This window comes from Sminthopsis crassicaudata, chromosome 6 (assembly GCF_048593235.1).
Source record: "Sminthopsis crassicaudata isolate SCR6 chromosome 6, ASM4859323v1, whole genome shotgun sequence".
Lineage (NCBI taxonomy): Eukaryota > Metazoa > Chordata > Mammalia > Dasyuromorphia > Dasyuridae > Sminthopsis > Sminthopsis crassicaudata.
Window position 1 is genome coordinate 86,462,168 of NC_133622.1, and position 22,814 is coordinate 86,484,981.

Genomic DNA, 22,814 nt, shown 5'->3' on the forward strand with positions numbered 1-22,814 from the left:
TAATATATTTATATATAATTATTAATTTGCATTAATATGTATATATAATTTATTTATTTATTTAATATTATTTAATAATATGTTGAAAGATGCTGACCACGTCTTCCTTTTCATTATAGCTTTCAGTAGTCTAATGATTCTCAGATTATCTCTTATCTATCTATTTTCCTGTTACTTTTCTTATGAGGTATTTAAATTTATAATTTTTCCATTCTTTTTTATTCTTTTTATACTTTTAAATATGTTGATCAATTCTTAATGTCCCATAAAGTTATTAGCTTCCATTTGCTCAATTCTAACTTTTATGCAGTGGTTTTCCTCAATTATTTTTGTACTTCCTTTTTTGCTTGACCAATTGTAGTTTTTAAGTTCCTGTTTTTCTTAGTGGATTCTGCATTTTCTTTTCTATTTGGCCAAAAGTAATTTTAAAGTGATTGTTTTATTTTTCCAGGTTGTTGAATCTTTTTTTCCATTATTCTCTTGTATCACCCTCATTTCTTTCTTCAATTGTTCTTCTTCCTTTCTTTTATGATTTTAAGCTCCTTTTTTGTACTATTCTATGAGTTCTTTCTGGTTTGTGACCATTTCTCCTTTTCCTCTAAGGTTTTGCTCTTAGGTGTTTTTCCATTGTTGTCCTCTTCTGAGTTTGTGTCTTGGTTTTCTCTATCACCATAATAATTTTCTATTGTCAGATTTTGTTGTTTTCTGCTTATCTTTTTTGGCTTTTCCTCTTTCACTTAAATTAGCGCCCTATTCCTGGGGCAGAAGGTACACTGTCTCAGATTTCTTGAGCTAGTGACTGCAGACTGGTGCTTGATGGTCTGAGGTAAATGGGAGAACCTTGTGCTGCACAGAGAGAGTGAGACAGGGTGTGGCTAGTACTGCTGCAATCTGTAAGGGTCTGGCAGCTTATTTACCTCAGAGCTAAACTCCTAGTGCTGGTGTTTTGCATATGTTTCTTGTTTTCCTGGAGCTATGCTGAAGCACATGGTACTCTAGCCAATGAATTATTTCCATTTTTCTGGCTGTGATGAGGCATGTGTGGGTTCCTGTTATTAGTGTTTGTTCTACCATATTTTGGGTCATTATGTCCCACTGATTTGCTGAGGTGGGACTTGTTGGGTTGCTGGTACCTTTTCTGTCCGAGATTGTGCTCCTCTTTAGTTGAATGAAACAGAATTTCTTGCTAAAGGTTTTAGTACATAACATTGTATCACCCTGCTTTTTTGCTGGTTCGGCTACTCTAGGATTATTGGAGTGCTATTTTATGGTTGTCTGGAGATGAATATGGGAGAATTATAGCTTTTTATTGCTTACTTTCCATTTTGGCTACCAGAAGTTCGGATACCTCTTCTCTGTTTTTGTTAGAGATAGCCCCACATATATGATGCCTAAATTGGAAGGGAATACTCTTCAGTATGGCAACATTCTCTTCACTTAGCTATGTATACACAGACAATCTAGTGCATGCCTACTCTTAAGCCTGAAGCCTTCCATATTTTGAGTTAACTGCAAAATAACTGTGCAATTCAATGAATTTGGTTATCATGAAATAATAACTTCCCATGGGGATTGAGAAGCCGGTAGCGATGTTTTCTTTCTCAGAATAACCCAAGGCCATGAAGCTACTTGGTTACTGAAGCCTCCTTACATTTTAAGCATTACAATGAAAATATTCTGTTTCTCAGAAGTTGAGCTTTATTTGGGACATATCTTAAGAATTTCTTTTAAAAATAAAAACATAACTAGTATTTTTATTAGCTGTCTTCACAGTTCTTAAGTGTCACAGATTAATAACTCCTCTTTTCTATTGTGGTCATGAATGTTGAAAAGGTTTAATAGGGATCAAGATGTTTGCTATCAGAACTCACTTCATAATCAAAATGAGGTGTGAGGATATACATTTACTTTTATATAGAGGGTGTTGGTATGTAGCACAATGGCTGGAGCACTAGACTTGGAATCATGAAGCTGTCTTCAGATAGCTACTGGGTGTGTAATGCTGGGCACATCACAATCATGTTTGCTTTAGTTTGACAACTGCCAAATTAGCTAAAAAGACAAACTGTTCCAGTATCTTTGCCAAAACAAACAAACAAACAAATAAAACAAAAACAAAAAAATCCATAAAAAACCAAAATGGAGTCACAAAGGGTCAAGTATTACTGAAACATTTCAATAATAGCAACTATCTATATACATACATATTTATATAGATATATACATAATATACACACTACATATATTCATGTCTTTTTATATTTATGTATGCCCCATCATAATGTAGCAAGTGTTCTCTGGTTTTATTATCCCCAGGACCAGGCTAACTATAAATTCCTTCAAGATTCCAGAAGGATCCTGAGATCCTGTCTCTCTTCTATTACCAGGTGTGTTACTTCAATTGTCAGGTAACAATGACTAATACTCTAATTCTGATTAATCATTGAATATCAATTAACTTTTATAAAGAAATATTTACTTTGAAAGTTTAATTAAAAAGTAAAGTAGAAGCATACCTCCTAACTTAATACCTAAGTGGGACACACACTTAGTGGGATGCCCTTCAGCCTCTTGTGTGAGTTGGTCCAACATAACATTGGTCACCAATTTGTCTTTCACTTTGGGTATGAATGTTATATTAGTCCTGGACTCAGTTTCTGCTGGGCAGGTTACTGAATGTCATTCCGAATATACAGGGCAACCTGAATGCAAAATCCAGACATTGTTCTTCTGAATCTTTGAAGCTTACCAGATCAGTCTCCAAATTGTCCACTTAATATGGAAAAACAAATAAGCAACAACAACAAATAATGCACAGGCAAAAATACATGCATGGTCTACTTCAAAGGGGCCATGTGTCAACATCACTGGGAGAAAAATGGCTAGAATTTATCTCCTCATAGCATTGTTTCATGCCAAATGCCATACGAAGAAGTAAAACAAGAATTAGCAAAAATAGCTAAGGCTCTATTTGTTATTCTATTTTAAATATCTAAGTAGCTTCAATATCTTTGTTTCCATTTCTATTATACTTCACTATCAGACATACTTTGAGTATGATCCCGTCTTTATTACAGTAGTTTGGAGTACCTTTTTAAAGGCTGTCACATTAAAGCTTATAATACAGAAGTTTCTACCATGCTTGTATAGTAGGATTTTGTTAGATTCTAGAAATATACATTCCTGGTAGGTACAGTTTGAAGGAGACAGTAGTTTCTGGCACACAGATTTTCCCTGAAGTGATACTTGGAGGCAAGACAAAAATTGACAACTCAGAATTACTCTGACACTGTGGGAAGATATGATTGAAAGGCTATGGAGGTGGCTTTGGTGATAGTAGTGATATATGGAAGGAAGAGCTTCTTAAAAGATGACCATTGGCATAGATGGAGCCTTCATTCATTTGAGCAGACAAGATAATGGTGAGCAAAGAATGGGGAATTTTTAATCACCGATAAACTTTCCCTGACTGAGAATATGAGAAATTGTTAATGACCCCAAACTTGACTCTGGAGTAAAATCCCAAAAATTTAATACCAATTATCTACTCATTTATTTTTTCATATGGATATTGGACTATATAGTCTGAAGAACTGAAAATGAGAATATTCTTTAGAGAACAATGGAGACACACATCAGAATAATATGAAATATATAAGTAGAAATGGCTCTTATGGAATCCATGTGAACAATACGTGGAACCCTTGTATCAAAGACTTTCATGGTTTAGAAGCTTTGACTAAACTTTTGTGATTTTTCTAATTTGTCTCATATTGTATTTACAACTAAATAAATATAATAGTAATAATATATAATTGACCAGGTGGCAGTGGACAGTACATTAAGCCTGGAAGAAGCTTCATCTTTCTGAGTTGAAATCTGGCCTCAGATATTTATACTATGTGACCTTGAACAAGTCACTTAGCTCTGTTTGCACCAGCTTCCTCATCTATAAAATGAACTGGGGAAGGAAATAGCAAAATACTGTGGTATCTTTGCCCAAAAAACCCCAAATGGGTCATGAAGAGTCATATTCTTTTTTTCTTGTGTGTGAGTTGTTTCTAGTAGGTTTTTTTAAAATAGCTTTTTATTTATGAGATACATGCATAGGTAATTTTTCAGCATTGACCAAACATTTTGTTTCAACTTTTCCCTTCCTTCTCCCCACCCCTTCTCCCAGATAGCAGGTTGACCAATACATGTTACATATGTTAAAGTATAAATTAAATACAATATATGTATACAGTTCAAACAGTTGTCTTGCTGTACAAAAAGAATCGGACTTTGAAATAGTGTACAATTAGCCTGTGAAGAAAATCCAAAATGCAGGCAGACAAAAATAGAGGGATGTAATGGTTCATAGACGTCTCCCAGAGTTCTTTCGCTGGGTGTAACTGGTTCAGTTCATTACTGAAGAGTCAGATTCTTTAGATAACTGACAAGAGCATGTACCAGGCATTACACTAAGTACTTTACAATAATCAAATTATTTGATACTTATAACAAACCTTGGATATAGCTACTATTACTATCTCCACTTGATAAATGAAAAAACTGAGGCAAATAAAGCTTGTGACTTTCCCATGGTCACAAAGCTAGTTAAGTATCTGAAGCTGGATTTGAATTTGGGTTTTCCTTACTCCAAGCCAGGCATGTTCATCCTCATACCAGCAAGTCATCTTTTAAATTTTTATAGACATACAGTTTATATGCGTTATATGCCATCTATCTATATAGCTTAACCAGTAGAAATTAGGAAAATGTAGGGAAAAGTTCATATTTGAAAAATCTATAATTTCCCAGTGATATCTTGAGCTGCTAACCATTTAATGGAAGTATTTTTATGACCTTCATATTAAAAACAAAACACAAAAATAGACATCTGGCAGAATATGCACTTGCACCTATAATTTTCCATGACAATGTGTTCTACAAAACCTATCTAAGATTTATATGAATGTCTAGACAAGTGTACATGGCACCAGATTCAACTTTTATATTTCTGATGAATCAGATGATATGAATATTAATATTTTTGCTCCCTATATGCTACTTAGAAAGATTCATGATCTTTCTAAGAAGTTTGACTCATATCTGATTCTATTGACTACATTTTCAATAATTGTCAGCCTATGAATATATACCATTAAATTCCAATGATGTAAAAAAAATCCAAAAAAGTATTTCTACTTTAGTCAATCCCTAATCTTTTCTTCAAGCCAAGAAATTAGAAAAGAGAAAGAAAAATAATAAGAAAATCCATCTGGGCTTTTGATGCAGTGTTACCATGGAAGCAGGCAATAATTTTTGCTGGGGACATGAGAAAAATGACTTGCCATTTAAAAAAAGAAAAGAAGAACTCTGGAGTTTGGAAAAAGAAATCCCCTTCCAATATGTAGTTTTTATGAAGCCAAAGATGACTTTCCTGTGAGCCAGAAGGCTTGGACTGATTTCAAAAATGGTCAAGTTTTATCCCTAGCTGATGATAAATCAAACCTTTCCTCCATATTGTTTTCTCTTGAAGACAGTGTATAATACTGAAGAGTGCCTTAATTCTCACACCGGCAAAATTGATTATTACAGGTATTCTTTACACCAGAAGTTGACACCATTAAATTACTTTTTTACTATAGAGTTTATTTATATTTTTTAAAAATAATGTTAACAAACATTGTCAACACACATTCTAAAGACATAATTCTTTTTTTTTTCAAATTCAAATTAGGGACAAAATGAAGCATTTGTCAGTCAAACAATATTTAACATAATAAATAATATTTAACATTTTGTCCTAACACAGCAAATACATGCAATGAAAATATAATGTCATTATCTTCAGCTTTGGTAAATGTAGCCTCCCTTACCTCCTATAAAAATACATTTGGTCAGCATGTCATCAAGTTATGATGATTCATGTGGTTTTAGTTACCTACCAAGTCTGAGAAGTCTAGATATCCTTGAATTTTTATGCTCATAGATAATCAGAAAGTTATATGAGGGGAGCAAAGTCCAGTAAGATCCTAAAACTGTTTTTCTATTTTTTAAGTAAACTTCCCTGTTTTATGGGTGAGTGGAAAGAAGCTTCAATGGAAGAAATATGATCAAAGATCATTAGAGAACATTTAGGAAAGCAAACAGTGGCCACGAACCAATATGGCAACATCAAGAAAAGGTCATGTCAAATAAATTTAATTTCCTTTTCTCAAAGAAAATTGTAGAAGTAGTGTGTAGTATAGTATCAAGAATTCTGACCCTAGAATCACGTAGATATTGGGGTTTAAATTTTGTTTTTAACTCTTATTCTTCTATGAAGTTAAGGCCTTTTGAAATCTCAGTTTTTTCATCTATAAAACGGAAATAATGAAAATCTGTCATATGTGTCTTACAGGTTGTTATTTAGATCAGATGAAATAATTGAGTAATCTATTTTTGTATTCAATCTGTGATTTCACCCATGTAGATAACTCCTAGCAAGGAAACACCTTCCACCAAGAAGATAAGCATTTGCTCTGTGACTTACTATTCCCAAAAGCTGCCTTGTTTAGTCAGAGCCTATATGAGAGATGATATATGTAAAATACTCTGTGAGTTTAAAGTGTCATGTAAATAGTTTATCTAGATTTTATTAAAATTATTGACAAAAATCTTAATGCTATTCTTATGAAAAATCTAGAATAGACATTTATACACACCTGTAAATGTATATACATATATGCATAAATATGTAAATATATGTGTACATATTGATTTTCTACATATATACATATATATATATATCAAAGTGTTTTAATGCTGATACACAAATAATAATCATTATAATAACAACAAATCAGATTAAAAGGTATTAACTAATTAACTAATTAGTGAGATAACCCAAGGATCTGTATTTGGCTTTATGTTGTACAACTCTTTTAAAAATTAATGACTTGGATAAATGGAGGAGTAGGGAGGAAATAGTTTGTTTATTAAATTTGCTGATGATACAAAGTTGAAGATAGCCAATATTTATTTCAGAATTGGAATCTCAAAATATCTCAGAAGGTACAATATTGAGTTAAATCTATTCAAATGAATGCTAATGGACATGAACAAACTTATAAATGTGGGTTTAAAAATTAACTTCGCCAATATAAAATTGGAGATGAGTGGCTAGATACTAGTTTGGCATAGTGTTATGTTCAATTTGGGATGATGTAAGAAAAACATCCAAAGTTAGAGAACAACAACAATGATGAAGGATTTTGAACTCTTGCTACAATGGGATCTCTTGAGGTGAGTTGTATAATCTTGAGAAAATAAGACTCGTTATGGATTTACTTGATATCAAGTATTTAAAAAAAAAAACTATAGCAGTCAAAACTTGTTTTACTTTGTGCCAGAAAATAGAAGAAAGAAAAGAGGACCAAATGGATAAAAAGACAAATTTAGATTTTATATAAAGGAGAAAAAAAAACAATAACTAATAATTAGACCTTCCTGAAAGTAAAATAATCTTGCAAGAGAGAAAATGAGTTATGAAAGGTTGGTACAGAAGCATTGGGCTAATTCGGTATATTATAGAAGGGAGTCTTCCATAGATATGACCCAATTTAGATGATCTCTGATGTTCCTTCCAACTATGAGATTATATAATTTTATACCAATCAATCAATCCATCTAATCCTATTATCTATTTATCTAAAGATTTTGTGCAGTTGATATATTTTTTTTTACAAACATTCTCTATATAAATAGAATCATATAAGGGATGGTGCAGTGAATAGAATGTTGTCATGGAGTGATGCAGTCAAGAAGATCTGAGTTCCAATTTTGCCTCAGATATACTTTCTATGTGAACCTTGCAAATCACTAAATTTCTTTGTCTGTTTCCTCATATCCCAAATAAGAATCATAATAGTACTTCTGAGAACATGTTCCTTCCAGAGTTGTGAAGATTATGTGAGATACTATTTGTAAAAAGTTTTGAACACTTTATAGCACTATATGACAATTATTTTTACACAAAATATTCACTTAAATTATCATTTTTTTTTTTTTTTTTGAGGCTGAGATTAAGTGACTTGCCCAGGGTCACACAGCTAGGAAGTGTTAAGTGTCTGAGACAGATTTGAATGCGGGTCCTCCTGAATTCAAGGCTGGTGCTCTATCCACTGCGCCACCTAGCTGCCCCTTAAATTATCATTTAAGGAAAACCTATTCTTCTAAAAAGGAAAACATTTCTAATTTGTAAAATATTCTGACTACTCACTAGGAAGAAAATTTTAGAGATTTCCATATATAGAGAAATCTAAGAGCTATATCCTCTCAATGTAACAAGTTCCTAAAGGACAGGAAATACTTATTTTTATCTTTGTATCAGAAATCACTTACCACAGTTCCCAGTACACAACCACTTAATAAATGCTTGTTGAATCAAATTATAGGGGATGACAGCAAATTGAATTAAGAAAGATTTATGCTCAAAAAGCAGCTAATTTTAAAAATTAAACTACATTCCCATAATTTAAAAAAAAAAGTGACAACACAGTATCAAATCATAGTAACTACTGTCCAACAAACCACCAATGGAGTCTGTACTTACTTTATTCACACACTAATCCAAAAATTTAATTGTCTTTGACTTGTTAATTTCAGAGCCTTACCTATTGAGAACAAATTTGTAATTGTATGTCTACAAGGAGGAATCAGTGTTAAAGTTTTGCCCAAAGGGCCGTGATGGAGTTGTGACTGGATGAAACATTTGATATCACAATAAGAATTGAGACTCTGAAAGACCACCTTGATTGTCTGATTGTGATGAGATTAGATTCAGAATAATCTCCCTTCGAATTCCCAGTCAGGGAACCAAATGATGAGATTAGGGTTCCTGGTGGTCAGGGAGTTAGATGATGAGATTAGTGGCAGTTCAGGGTTCAGGGAACCAACAGAAGAGATCTGGTTCCCCTAAACCCCCTTTAGGATTGGCACAAGGTAGGGAGTTTTGGGGAACCCTCTTCTGGTAGTGCAGAGGTCCTTCGTAAAGGAATTTAAGAACCCAAAAAGCTAGACTGATAAAAAGAAGTTTATTATTGGCATTGGGAAGTCAGACTTTGCTATGCATGAATAGAAAGAGTGAATTCCTTGGTGGCAAGGTTTGACAGAGAAGTAAAATTTCTAGTAGAGAAATCCCAACAGAGAGATATAAAGTCTTGTTAGAGAAATAGGTGAGGGAAATAAAGAGAGGGTAATGCTAAAAAAGCATATTATTCCAGTAGACAGAAGCTGCTAGGCCAGGAAGAGAGATAGTTTCCTTGACATGGCATATTAGCTCCTCTGTAAGGAGTGAGTGGTGGCTCTTTTTATCTACAATCTGAGTTTCATGTTGAGCTGGAATTGAATAAAAAAATCTTAGAATTGAATAGGTGTTTCTCCAATTCAATAAGGTTATAGTTTCCAATTCGGACTCAGCTAGCCCCACCTAGATTACAGAATGAAGCTGTTTGTCCTCAGGCAGGGTCTTTTACAGAGGAAGGATTCAAGGAGGATTCGTCTTTCAAGTTGTTTTTTAGAGTTTCAGGGTCCCTTCATCAATTGTAGCTTGATTGTATTTCAGGAAGAGGCAGGATGAACTCAACCTCTGACTTAACCAAAAGAAAGAAATTCCCTGGCCCAGGAAATTCAGTCCAACAATAGTACTCCAAGTATAACATCTTTCTAAAGTAAAATCCAAGGATAAACAGTGACTAGAAATTCATTCTCCCAACCCCCACCATGATCAGCCTCTGGAAAGGAAGATATTTTTTCTAACAGACAGAAAGTAGAAGAAAAGAAAAAGCCTCCATACCTATTATAGGGTTGTAACCTTCTTGGAATCAAGACTGACTTCCAATGAGGAGAGAGAGATGGCAGGGGAAGGGAGTAGAAGGTGGGTCACTTTCCTTTCCCTTTGAGTTTTATTCTCAATTATCTCCATACTTTCCTGAGACCCATAGCCTGGGGTTTGGGCCTTTGAAAATGTTCTGAAAATGAAAGGACAGGGGGTAATTTTTCATAAAAGCACCAGGTGGAGGCTGCCGTGCCCTATAATGATACAGGAAGGACATGCCTAAGAGTTCTCTATAACTTTTCAATATAGATCACATTAGAGTGGAGTAATAAATCATTAAATTCTTTCAAGAAGGAGGGAGATTTCCCTTGCCAGAACTTTTATTTTCTTTGAAACAAACTTAGAAAAGCTAATATTTGTAAGAGTGCTTTAAAAGAAAATCTCTGATATTTCAGGACCTGCATTACTAAATTTGGGCTTAAGTTCTGAGTACCACCTAGCTCCCAAATAATATCAAAAATGGGAAGGGAAAACAAGGCAAAAAAAGGCAAGGCAAAGCAAGGGGAGGAAAAGGAAGGAAAGAGAAGGCAAGAGAAGAGAAAAGAATGGAGTGAAAGGAAAGGCAAATCAAAGGAAGGCAAGGGAATGCAAAAAAGGGAGAAAAAGCAAGACAGGAGAAGGCAAGGCAAGGCAAGAGAAGGCAAGAACAGGAAGCAAGGGAAGGAACAGAAAGAGAAGAAGGCAAGGGAAAGGAGGGGAAAGTAAAGAAAGGGAAGGGAAGGGAAAAAGAAAGGAAAGAAAGAGAAAACAATGAAAACATTTCTTGTCTTCATGGAGCTTAACATTTTTAAAGCAAAAACTCATGTTCTGCCCTGACTACCTAATATGCATCAGAGAATAATATTGAAATAGAGATTAAATCAGCCTAATGAGATAAGTGCTATTCTAATCAAGCAATTTCATTATTGTTACATTTAGCAATTTGCCATATTTTCAATAGCTAATGAAGTGAAAATATCTTTAAAAGGGTTATAAATGGAATGATTTCTGCCAGTTGAAAGCAGTTAAGACACTGAGTGATACCTCCATAGATGCTCTCAGGAAGCACTTTTGGTCTTGTTAATGTCAGGGGATTTGATTGATGATGGATTTTAATAGTTTGTTAGGTCACTTGGCTCCATTGAGCTTTCAAGATCTTTTTAAAAGTACTCTTTCCACCATGAGTGAGCCTGAATTTTTCTTAGACCTTTGACCTATGTCCTGCAAAGAAAGAGTATAGCTCTAAACAAGGGCAAAAGATTCATATAAACAATTCCAAGAAATTGTTTTTGATTGATGCTTCAAGGACGATATGGAAGAATTGATAGTTTGGGAAAGATAGGTTTCAGTAGAAGGAATCTAGTAATAGACAAGAGAAAAAGTTTAAGAAGTGAGTTAGGTCAATGGAAAGAAAATACTTGCAATGGATAATGTATTTTCAATTAAAATTCAGTTTAATCAGCAATCCTATATTAAACAGTTAAAATACAGGGTACTGAGTTATATGCTGGAGATATAAATAAGGCACAAAATCTAATCACATGGAGCTTTCAGTCTAATAAGAGGTGAGGAGACCTATACAAGTGAATACAATAGACAGAAGAACGTTCAATACAAAGGAGAATCCAGAAAAAGTGTATAGAAAGACTTCATGGAAAAAAGAGCATTAAGTTTTGAACTTGGAGGAAAGAAGTCAGAATATAAAGAATTAAGGACTAAATTCTGGATAATAACAGATATGAGCAACTCTAGCAACTCTAGTCTCAATCCATAAATTCATATATCTGAATTTGGAAGAGCATGTTCACTTGAAGATTAATGGAAGCTTCAAGAAAAAGAGACACACAAGTTCCTCTGTAGCTTTTACACTGACTTTGGTCCATGCTCAGACATATATATATATATAAATATATATATATATATATATATATATATATATATATATATATATATATATATATATATATATATATATTTATATATATATTTATATATATATATATGTTATATTCTCTCCCTTCTCTACACAGGCACAACACACACACAACGAGTGTGTGTGTGTATATATGTGTATGTATATATATATATATATATATATATATATACAGACAGAAAGAGAGAACGAGACGAGAGAGAGAGAGAGAGAGAGAGAGAGAGAGAGAGAGAAAGAGAAGAGAGAGAGAGAGAGAGAGAGAGAGAGAGAGAGAGAGAGAGAGAGAGAGAGAGAATACAGAGCTGGTTTTTTGTTTTCTAGGTTAGAAATTCACCAAATACCATATCTTCTGAAAACGGAAGTATAAGGATAAAGGATAATGGGTTCAATATAAGCTTTAATGGGGATTGACAAACCCTTGACAACAATTGTTAGTAATGTAGCCTTTGGCAAGTCAAGTCAACAAGCATTCATAAAGCACCTATTATGTGCCAGACTGTTAAGCCTAGAGATACAAAGAAAAGAAAAGAAAAGAAAGCCTCAACAAAAGGTCTAATACAAATAATTACTAACTAGACATATACATTGTAAATTGGACATAGTCTTAGGGGAAAATATGAAGATAAAGATGACCAGGAAAGGTTTGTTGTAGAAAGTGAGATATGAAGGAAACAAGGAGGCAAAAATGAGAAAACAAAAATTTAGATCTCAGTTTTCTCTTTTGCCATAGTGATAATTCTAAGCACCTGCCTTAAGATGATTGTCATTAAAACTAGTTTTTAAAAACTTCAAAGATCTATATAAACATGAAATATTATTACTGCAACAATAATTGTCTTAAAGCTAAAGCAAAATAAGAGAAGATTTTGGTGGTCTAAGACAGGATTGGAAACTTTTTTTTTTCTTTTTTTTTGCCAAGGGCCATTTGGACATTTATAACATCCTTCATGGACCATAAAAAAAAATATCAATTTATAGAACTCAAAAAGTAGTTTTTAGTTCATCAATTCCTTCAGTTGCCTTAGCAAATGATTTCAAGGGCCTTTTTGTGGGCAGTCTTTCTTTACTCATAGCCTAAGATAATAGGATTTTTCCATGTTTTTTAAAATTTTTTTTCTGAGAATCTTTGCCTAAAACAATGGTGTTAAGTACTTTCCTTCTCATTAATATTTTTTTATTTGTTTCATGTCTATGTGTCTATCATCCATCTTTCTATCTACAAGTGGTTTTACCCAATAGAAGATAAACTTCTTGAGAGTAGAAACTTTATCTTTGTATTCACAGTGTCTATGTGCCATTTTCTGGTATATGATACATTTAAATAATGTTGATTGCTTGACTGATTTGAATAAGGAAATAATGATGATCAGTGATGAAAAACCACAAAAGGTCATGGATATTTTTGAAAGCCTATTCGCTTGGAACACTTGAAAATTATCTATGCCTATAAAAATGTTTCATTAGGATTATAGGAAAGAAGTCTGATCACAAGAATTAAAAAAAAAACAAACAACAAGTTATGAGGAAGTGAAAACATTTGTGCTATTATTTTTCCATTATCTTTAAACTCCTTAGAGGTTGGGACTGACTTTTTGTTTACTTTTGTATATCTGAGGATTAACATAGATGTGTTATAATTGTTTTTTTTCAAGATTTTTTATTCTTGTCCAACTCATTATGACATCATTTAAAGTTTTCTTAGCAAAGATACCCAAGTGGTTTTCCATTTCCTTCTTATTTTGCAGATGAGGAACTGAGGCAAATAGAATTAAATGACTTGTTCAGTGTCACAGAATTAAGCATTTCAGGACAGGTTTGAACTCAGGAAGATAAGTTTTCTTGACTTTAGGCCTGCCCCCATTGTATCATCATTATTTTATTTGTATTATCCATATGTGCATTATTATCCATTGTACCATCAAGTTTCCCTCTGCTCCACACTAAGAGCTTAAACATCTAGCCTTCTCTTACCTCACTGTCTTAGGTCTATGGTTCTAGGTTCACTGAGGGATTTTTAAGTCTTTTAGAATTGTTTTAAGACGTAAAACTTTTGCAAATTATATCCATATGGGTTTAATTTGCTTCAACTCAATAGTTTGGTTCAAAAAATATGTATCAAACATCTAGTAGCTGCAATGCTTTGTTAGGAAGATAAAAAATCTTCTGTCTTTCTCCTCAATAATTCACAATTCAATAAAGTGATATGTTTCACACCAATAAATTTGATAGGAAATAGATAACCAATCATAAGGACAGAAAAATCCAAAGTAGTTGGATTTACTGTTGATGTATCAGATGAAACTTCTTGAAAAAAGTGTGATCTTAGCTTGATCTAGTAGGTAAAGCATTACAATAGATTGATTTAGGGAGGAAATTCCTTTTCAGTCATGAGGGATGGTCATGTGCAAGATGAGATTCTTATAACGTTAGTAGATCAGTTGGCTAAGACTTAAGAGTATATAAAGAAGAATAATGTTAATTTTCTTAAAGAAAAGAGGTTATGGGGTGTTCAATCAATATTTTATATTTTATCTTATTGATAATGGGTAGCCACTGAGAGATTTTTAGTGAGGAAATGATGTATATATTAAGAAAATTAATTTGAAAGGTACCTTAAAGTTTGCTTGGAGAGAGGAAAGATGGGAAGAAGAAGAAAAAACAAACAACTAGGAGGTTATTACAAAATAATCCAACCTTGAGATAATAGGATCATTTGGAGTGAGTATTGGAAGAGTTAGGAATGATTCAGTTCAACTTTTTCATTTTACACATGAAGATACTGAAAAACAGTGAGGCTAAGGGACCTTTATAAAGTTGTAGACATTATGTTTCAAAAGTAGACAGTGATCCAGGGCTTCAGAATCCAATTCCAGTATTTTATCTTTGGGTTCTTATAAGGGCCCAGAAATTCCAGAAAAGTTATGCTATGACTGACATGTAGAAACATAAGGCAGTTGTGATTAGTCATTAGCAGCTAAATAGGTTGTACCTCTAATTTGGTCAGGTGGCAACCCTGATGAAAATAAGGATGTTGTGAGACAATGATGTAAAGTACTTTGCAAACATTAAAGCCTAATGTAAGTGCCAATATCATCATTATCATCATCATCATTAATCCATAGTCACCAAACTTCCAATGTGGTATTGATTTTATTCCTTATGTCTTCTATTGTGGCATATAAAAGATAAAATGACATAAGGAAATAAAGATTTGATCTTTAGAACATACTGATTGATTAAACGATACATGGCAATTTCCTAACAAAGTGGAGCCAGATCTCTTTAGCTTTGTCCTGGACCTTGACTATATGGTGAGACAGATTTTAGTATATTTAGAAAAACAATTAATGAAGTAGTTAGAAGAAAACAATGGAAAATATGATTTCTATATGAAAGTTTAGGTACTTCCTAATTTGGAAGGGGGAGAAAGAATAGATGCAATTTCTTGAATTCAAAAAAGAGGTGTCCTTCTTTGTATTAATGAATGTATAAGCACCAATGAACAATCCTAAGAGGAAATGGGTGAAAGGAATATGCATGCATTCTCTTTTTTTCTCAACCAGTTCACTATATTGTATGTCTTTTTTTTTTTTTTTTTTTTTTTTTTGCAAGCGAAAAGTGCTTTTCTTTACTGACTATCATAGAAATAATAATGGAAGCATTTGTATAACACTTTAAGGTTTCAAATTATATTATTTGCATTAACATATTTGAGATTTATAAAATTCCTGTTAGGTAGGATCTATCATTAAAAAGATTAGTAAAGGGAGGGAGGTAGAGTTTAAATGGCTTGCTCCAGGTCACACAGAGCATATGTCTGAAGTAGGATCTGAATTCAGGTTTTCCTGTTTGCATGTTTAGTGTTTGGTTCTAAGTACCACAAGGTAAGCCAGTGAATGCTATGTTCAGTAATGTCTGGGGACAGGATTCAAAACTTATGCCTTATTAACTGTACCATTCATTCTCTTTTATGATGGAGACAAAGTCCTTTAATCTCACTGAACCTTGGTTTAATCATCTATAAAGCTAGGGGAACTGAACTATGTTCTCTCTACAATCCCTTCCATCACTGTTTTTTATGCAAATGATCTGTAACACTTAGTACCAACCCACTTCACTAAGTGGTTATGAAACAAATGCCTTGCCAACTGTGAAGTACTCTATGAATTCCAGCTATAATAGCTCACAGCTTTATAATATTTCTTCAATGAATTTTCATTTTTAATACTTGTGGACAAAGCCTTATTACTCATGATGACTGTTAAAAACCACACTGGATGAAAGATGTGAGTTTTCCAGTCACTCTCATTTGAATTTTTCTCTGTCAGTTGAACAATTCTTTATGAAAATCTGAACACTGTGGTCTCTTTAGATTTGCAAAGTCCTCACTTCTATTCTTAACAAAATAATCAACCTACTTTAAACATAAGGATGTTATATAGTTATATATAGTTATCACTAGAGAAAGATGAATCTTGGAAGTTTGTAATAGCCATCAGAGAGAATGTCAACTCAATTTTATTTTCTTTCAAAATAAAATAAAATAGATTTAAATGTAGTTGAAATCTGAAGGCCACACAAAAGAGAGAAGAAATTTTCACTGTTAAAGTAAGTTGTTTCAAATTATTCTGGCTACTATTTCTACTTTTACTTTTTCTATTTTCATTTTTTTTACAGTAATGATATTTGGTCCTTATAATTTGCCCTTTATTCTAGCTCTCCATGAATCATGAAGGTTAAGATGCAAGTTTTTAAGACATTAATTATAAAGACATTAATGATTTAAAAAAATAAAATAATATATTCCTATCATTCTCAGGGATAACTAGCTGATTTAGTAAACCTTTGTATGCAGTTTTAAAAAAAATTAGGAAATTGTTCTGTTTTTCTCATTCATGAGTTTTAGTTATTGATAAAATATACAGTTACAGTTAAGTTTTAAACATTATAATGGTTATATTGTAAAAATCTTCAACGTGCATATTATACTGTTTACATTTAAAACAAATACTTTCCTTTGATATTATTATTTTAATAACCAATTTCACAATGTTCACAATGTCTACCAGTTGTGCCCCCTTGTATTCAATCAGATACGCTATTAATTCCCTCTCCCACAGTCTTTACGATTTCATATGTATTTTATAATTCCCATTTATACAATATTTATTTTCTTTGAACCTAGATATTTATAGATATTCTTCCCCATTAAAATAAAAGCATCCTGAGGTAGAAATTGTTTTTTCACTGTCCTTATTTCTCTTTGACTTCTGGCATGTAGTAATCCTTTAAATGTTTGTCCAATGAATAACTGAAGGAATTATGTTTAACCCAAGTCTTCCCTTGGTGGATATCAGAGTGTGGCCCATTGTACTTTTTCCAAGATTTCCTGTGAATATCAATCCAATCCAATAAATCTTAATAAAGCATTTACTATGTGCTACATGGGAACTAGATACTTCACTGAGTCTGAAGTTGAGAAAACATGAATTCAAAATTGACCTCTAGACACTAGCTCTAGAGCTCTGGGCAAGTCACTTAACCTATGTTTGACTTAATGAATTGAAGAATGAAATGGCAATCCACTCCAGTATATTTGCTAAGAAATAAAGAATATCAAAGAACTCTATTCTCTAATGTTTCACCTTCCCTCTGAATCTATGTAATATAGTCTATATCAATTACAGTATAGTACTAGTTAAGAAAAGGTCTAGCTGGGAACTAAATGTACTGACTCTCTGATGAATTTCTTCTTCTCTATATAAAGCATGAAGCTATGGTCTTTTTTTCTAAGTCTGAGTGAAGGAGGATAAATTCTCTCTTACTTCCATTTGTTGAGGTTACAAATCAGTTCTCACACTTCAAAGATTCTGTGTCTCTGTGTGACATTAGCCCCTGGATATACAAGATTCTCTATATACGATATATGGATGCACAGATTTTTCTCCTTAGGTCCGCATGTTGCCCAGTACCTTTTCTATAAGTGTTGGTATTATTTATTCTCTATCTTTCCATCTGTCTCTGCCTTGCTCTTATTCTACCTTTTCACTTCTCTCTCTTAGAAGGACCTCTCTGAATTTTGGAGTATCCTTTTCCTCTCCTCTCAGATTCTCTTTGGATCTTTTTCTTTTTAATTCAATAAAAAAAGACCTGTCTTGTGGGAGAATGAGAATTGAGCCAGAGAGAATGCACATCGTGTCCAGAGTATTATTCCCATTCAATCCAATGGGGAAGAGAGCTTTACGACTTCTTGATGGCTGACTAGGTTATGAAAAAAAGTAAAGAAGGTAGTAACTTAATTAACTGGTATGAGTTAAAAGGAATTTGAAAACGAGCATTTGCCAGATATATTAGTAAGATTTCTATTTTCCTGCAAAGTGTTATTTACAAGGGAAAAAATACTGATGTAATTGCCATAGCTAAGAAAGAAATTGCTCTATAACAATTCCATTCAAGTTCAAATTTTGTCCTTGGAAATAGACTGTTTATATTAAACACAAAGAAACATAAATTCCAAGATAGACAATCAATTGAAGTTCTTCCAGTAATTTTTTTCAGTTTTGTAACACCACCAACATCAAATTTATAAAAGTAGCTATTGTCCACAAATGTAATTATAATGGGTTTGATTATAAAAACCCTGTACCTTATAGAAATAGCCTCTGGGGAAAAAACAGAAATGGCTTGCCTGAAATCCAGGCAATCTCAGAAAATTTTCTGATTATTTTATTAAAGTCCCAGTATAAATTCTAAAGGGACTAGATTTACAGCTGTGCTCAGTAAGCATAGTTTGAAGTATCTGGGGAGCAAAGAAATGAGAGATTTATAATTTTAATAAAACCCAGCATATTTTTATTAAAAAATTTAGCCATAGTTTTATTCTATTAACCCCCAATCCTTCCAGCAGACTCTCATATCTGCTAGCAGTCTTTCATTGATTTCTTTCCTAATTCTATGCCATTTGAACTGGAAGGCCCATTCATTCTTTATGCATCAATCTCACTCTTAGTCTTTTCAAACTGATTCTCTTAAAAGGCCTCTTGAAAGATGATCTATTCCCTTGATGTCCCAGTGAAAAAGGATGTTGGATGGCAAGTCTTGTTATCTTTTTTCCCCCTTCTCATTTTAGTGACTTTTGGTTTTCTTCATTGTAGGGGAAAATATTTTCCATATAATCTATATAGCTTGTCACAGGGAAGTTTACCACTGGACATCAAGAATTTGTAGTACTACTATAGTCAAGAAATTACTTTTCAGTAGAATAGAGTTGAAGTTAGGTTGTATATTTCCCCCTTGGCTTTTACAAAGCCAAAGAGGAATAATTCAGTTTGGATAAGCCTCCAGATAGATTCAGCATCTGCTTGCTAGGTCATTGGACTGAAGATGGCTTCAGAATTTAGATTTTTCAAGTAATTTTTCAAAGAAGTGTTATGTGGGCTGAACCTATGTGTACTTTTCTGTACTAGATGAAGTTGGTCATTGATATATAAGCTCAAGGTTGAGAATGCTCTCAGTGTCAAACCTCTCAAGAGGTTTCAAAATGAATTCCCACAATACGTTTGACACATTCACATTGGAGTTTTATATTTCAAAGGTTGTATGGACAATGATACAGAATCGATTGATAGGCTCAAAAAATTCAGGTTGCCTCGAAGTCTTCTCTATTCCTTGGGATACTGGAAAGTACTTAAACTCAATAGGACTTGAGTTCAAAGTCAAGTTGGTCATTTGCTGACTGTGAGATCTGAGGCATATCATAATATCTCTTGGCCTTTAATCTCAATTCTAGAAAATTAGATGACAGCTAAGATTCCTTCCTATTCTCAATTAATTATCATCTTGATCTACAAACTAAAAAGGTCCCCAAATAGGCTAATTTATGATACACAGACACACAGACACACACACACACACACACACACACACACACACACACACACACACACACATATATATATATATATATATGTATATATATATGCCACATCTAAATGACAAATCAATTCAAGAAATAATAACAAAAACAGAAAAAAAAAGATTAGCTAATTGTCTGTCCTACTTTTCAGTGACCCAAAAGGGCATGCTACAATTAGTCAGTGATACTGATGAGGGGAGCCCCAAAACTCGAAAACTCCTTGAATCCTGGCCTCTGTAAAAGATCCTGAGAGAAGGGCACCACCCCCATTTGATAACACTCACTACTGATTAAGCTTCTCATTGAATTAAAGAGATTCATTAAATTCTATTCAATTCCAGCTCAAACTCAGCCCCCACTGGGAGCCAATTTTAAAATCCTCTCCTTGCAGAGGATCTAACATGCCATGCCATGCCATGCCATGTCATGCTATGCCAAGGAAACCTTGCCTGCTGAAATAATATTCTCTTTCAGCATTACCTTCTCTTTATCTTTCTCACCTATTTCCTTAAGAAGACTTTATGCCTCTCTGTCTTGATCTCTCTACTAGAAACTTTACTTCTCTACCAGGACTCCTTTACTACTTTACTCCCCTGTCGGCATCGTGCCACTAAGGAATTCAGCCTTTCTATTCATGCATAGCAAAGGCTGACTTCCCAATGCCAATAATAAACTTCTTTTTATCAGTCTAGCTTTTCGGGTTCATAAATTTCTTTACTAAGGACCTCTGTGCTGCCAGAAGGGGTTCCCCAAACTTCCTATTTTGTGCCAATCCTAAAGGGGATTTAGGGGAGCCAAACCTTGGTTCCCTGAACCCTAAACCTGCCACTAACCTCATCATCTAACTCCATGACCACCAGGAACCCTAATCTCATCATTTGGTTCCCTGAATCTAATCTCATCAATACCTGATATTTGTATTTTACTTTTTGCAGGATTGGAGGGAAAGCAATGCTTGATTTACTTGGTATAAGGAATTTTTGATAAAGAAGCACTCTTATATAATATGGATTAACAACATTTTTGCATCCTAAATCAAATAAGATAATATTTGTAAAGTATTTATCATAAAGCTTGGCACATAGTTTAAGCTTACGGCATGCTTATTCCATTCCAATCTACTCTATGGGCATAGAGAGCTGTTTGAATTATTTAAGTGACTTGGCTAGAGTCACATAGCCAGCATATATAGAATACACAGAATCCAAAGTGAGGTCTTTCTAATTTGAATGCTGATTTTCTATCCATTATGCCAATTTAATAGCACTTAAAAATTCACAAATTCTTTATATACATTACTTATTGTGGTCATTGTAACAATTGAATGCCCTCGTCTATAAAATGAGGGGATTAACTTAGACTCCATGATTGTGAAGGTCTCTTCCAATTCTTCTTGCCCATAATTATCATTCCAATAACTTTTAGAGGCAGAATTCAAATCTAGTTCTCTCCAGAGTCCAACTTTGACTATTTTTCACTCATTACAGCAGTGTGCCTTTGTTGGCTTCTGTGAAATTCTTCTAAGCCAGTGGTTTTCCAACAGTATTCCCTTAGCTATTCAGCTTTGCTGAATAGCAAGGAAGTACTTCCTTCAATTGAGTTAATTTATTGTTGCATCTGGGATGCCCTGAGGTTTATGTTTTTCTTGAGTTTCTCAGGGTTATTTTATGTCTTTACATTTATTTCTCCCACAGGTATACTTTGTCAGTTTCCTATCTCTTTGACCTTATGATGATTCCTTTAGCACTGCCAATATTTTTCTCTGAATGTTGACCTTTACATGTGTTAAGTGGCTTTCATGTCTGGCAGGTGGTTATTGCTTCTGCCTTTTTTCCCTATAATTTCTCTTTAATCACTTGTGCCAATATATTTTCTTCCTCATTGAGCCCCACTCCTCATGCCCTCGCTCCATTACTTTTTGTATTTTTTTTAAAGTTAATATATTCATTCCAGTTTTTGGCTTTTATTTGGTTGTATTAGGACATTTAATTACCTATCCCAATAAATTCATTTTTTACTGACAACTTTAGTGGTTTCTTTTGGCACATCCCTACTATTTCAGTTCCTTTAAGCAATTTCTGTTTCTTATTCCTTTTATCCAGCAATCCTTCAAACTCTTTTTTAAAGCTAATATTGCTTGTTTTCATTTCAAACCTCAAAGATGGGCCTGCTCTTATTAAACTATTACTCCTTTTATTTTGTATTGACTCTGTATTTCTATCACACTATTGTTAGATTCTTCATGAAGCTCTATTGTTGCATTTTCCCTCATCTTTCATTTCACAATCCTAGTGATTTCATCACTTTTATTCTGTTTCACTATGATATAGTATTTATTCTATCTCCCTTTTACTTTGTACATTTCTGATTGTAGATTTGAATATATAGGCCCAATATTGCATATTTCTTTTTTTCTCACATTTTAAATGTTCTCCCTTAACCCTGTCTATCTGTAAGTCTGTGGAAACAATCTTTTCAGCTTGATTTTATTTTGGTCAATCTTATTTCTTTGGCCTTTTGTATATTTTGCTATGACTTCTTATGAATCTACCTTAGCCATCCTTGAAAACAGCCTAACTTGAAGACACTACAAGTAATACTGCTGGTTGTTTGGGATAGAGTTGGGTGGCAGAATCTCTCTCTGAGAGTATGGCACTGTGTTCCCTCTGAGCTCTGATTATTACTTTGATATTTAGTGCTAGGATATGGAACTCTATAATCTGTCATAAATTTAATTTGAGGGTCATCCCAAAGGGCAAAAGATAAGTGAATTGTGTGTATGAACAGATGGAAATATTTTACCAACAAGTAACCAGAAATGAAAAAAAAAAAGGTTAAGAATGCCATCAAAGGAATTTAAGAGTGAAAAGGAAAACCATGTAGTAAGAGCAAAGGATATCTGATGGATAGCCCACATGTTCTTTATCAATATCCAATTAATAGCAGGATTGAAGGGAAAAGGTCCCTAGCATGTTTGAAACCCTATGTGAACTTATAGAAAAACATGAGCCAGAGTCATAAGAATGGTAGAGACAAAGTTAGGGCATACACTGTCTAGATTACAGTTACTTGAATGTTTGAGAGGCATATAGCATGTAGATTTCTTCCTCCCTCTTTCTTTC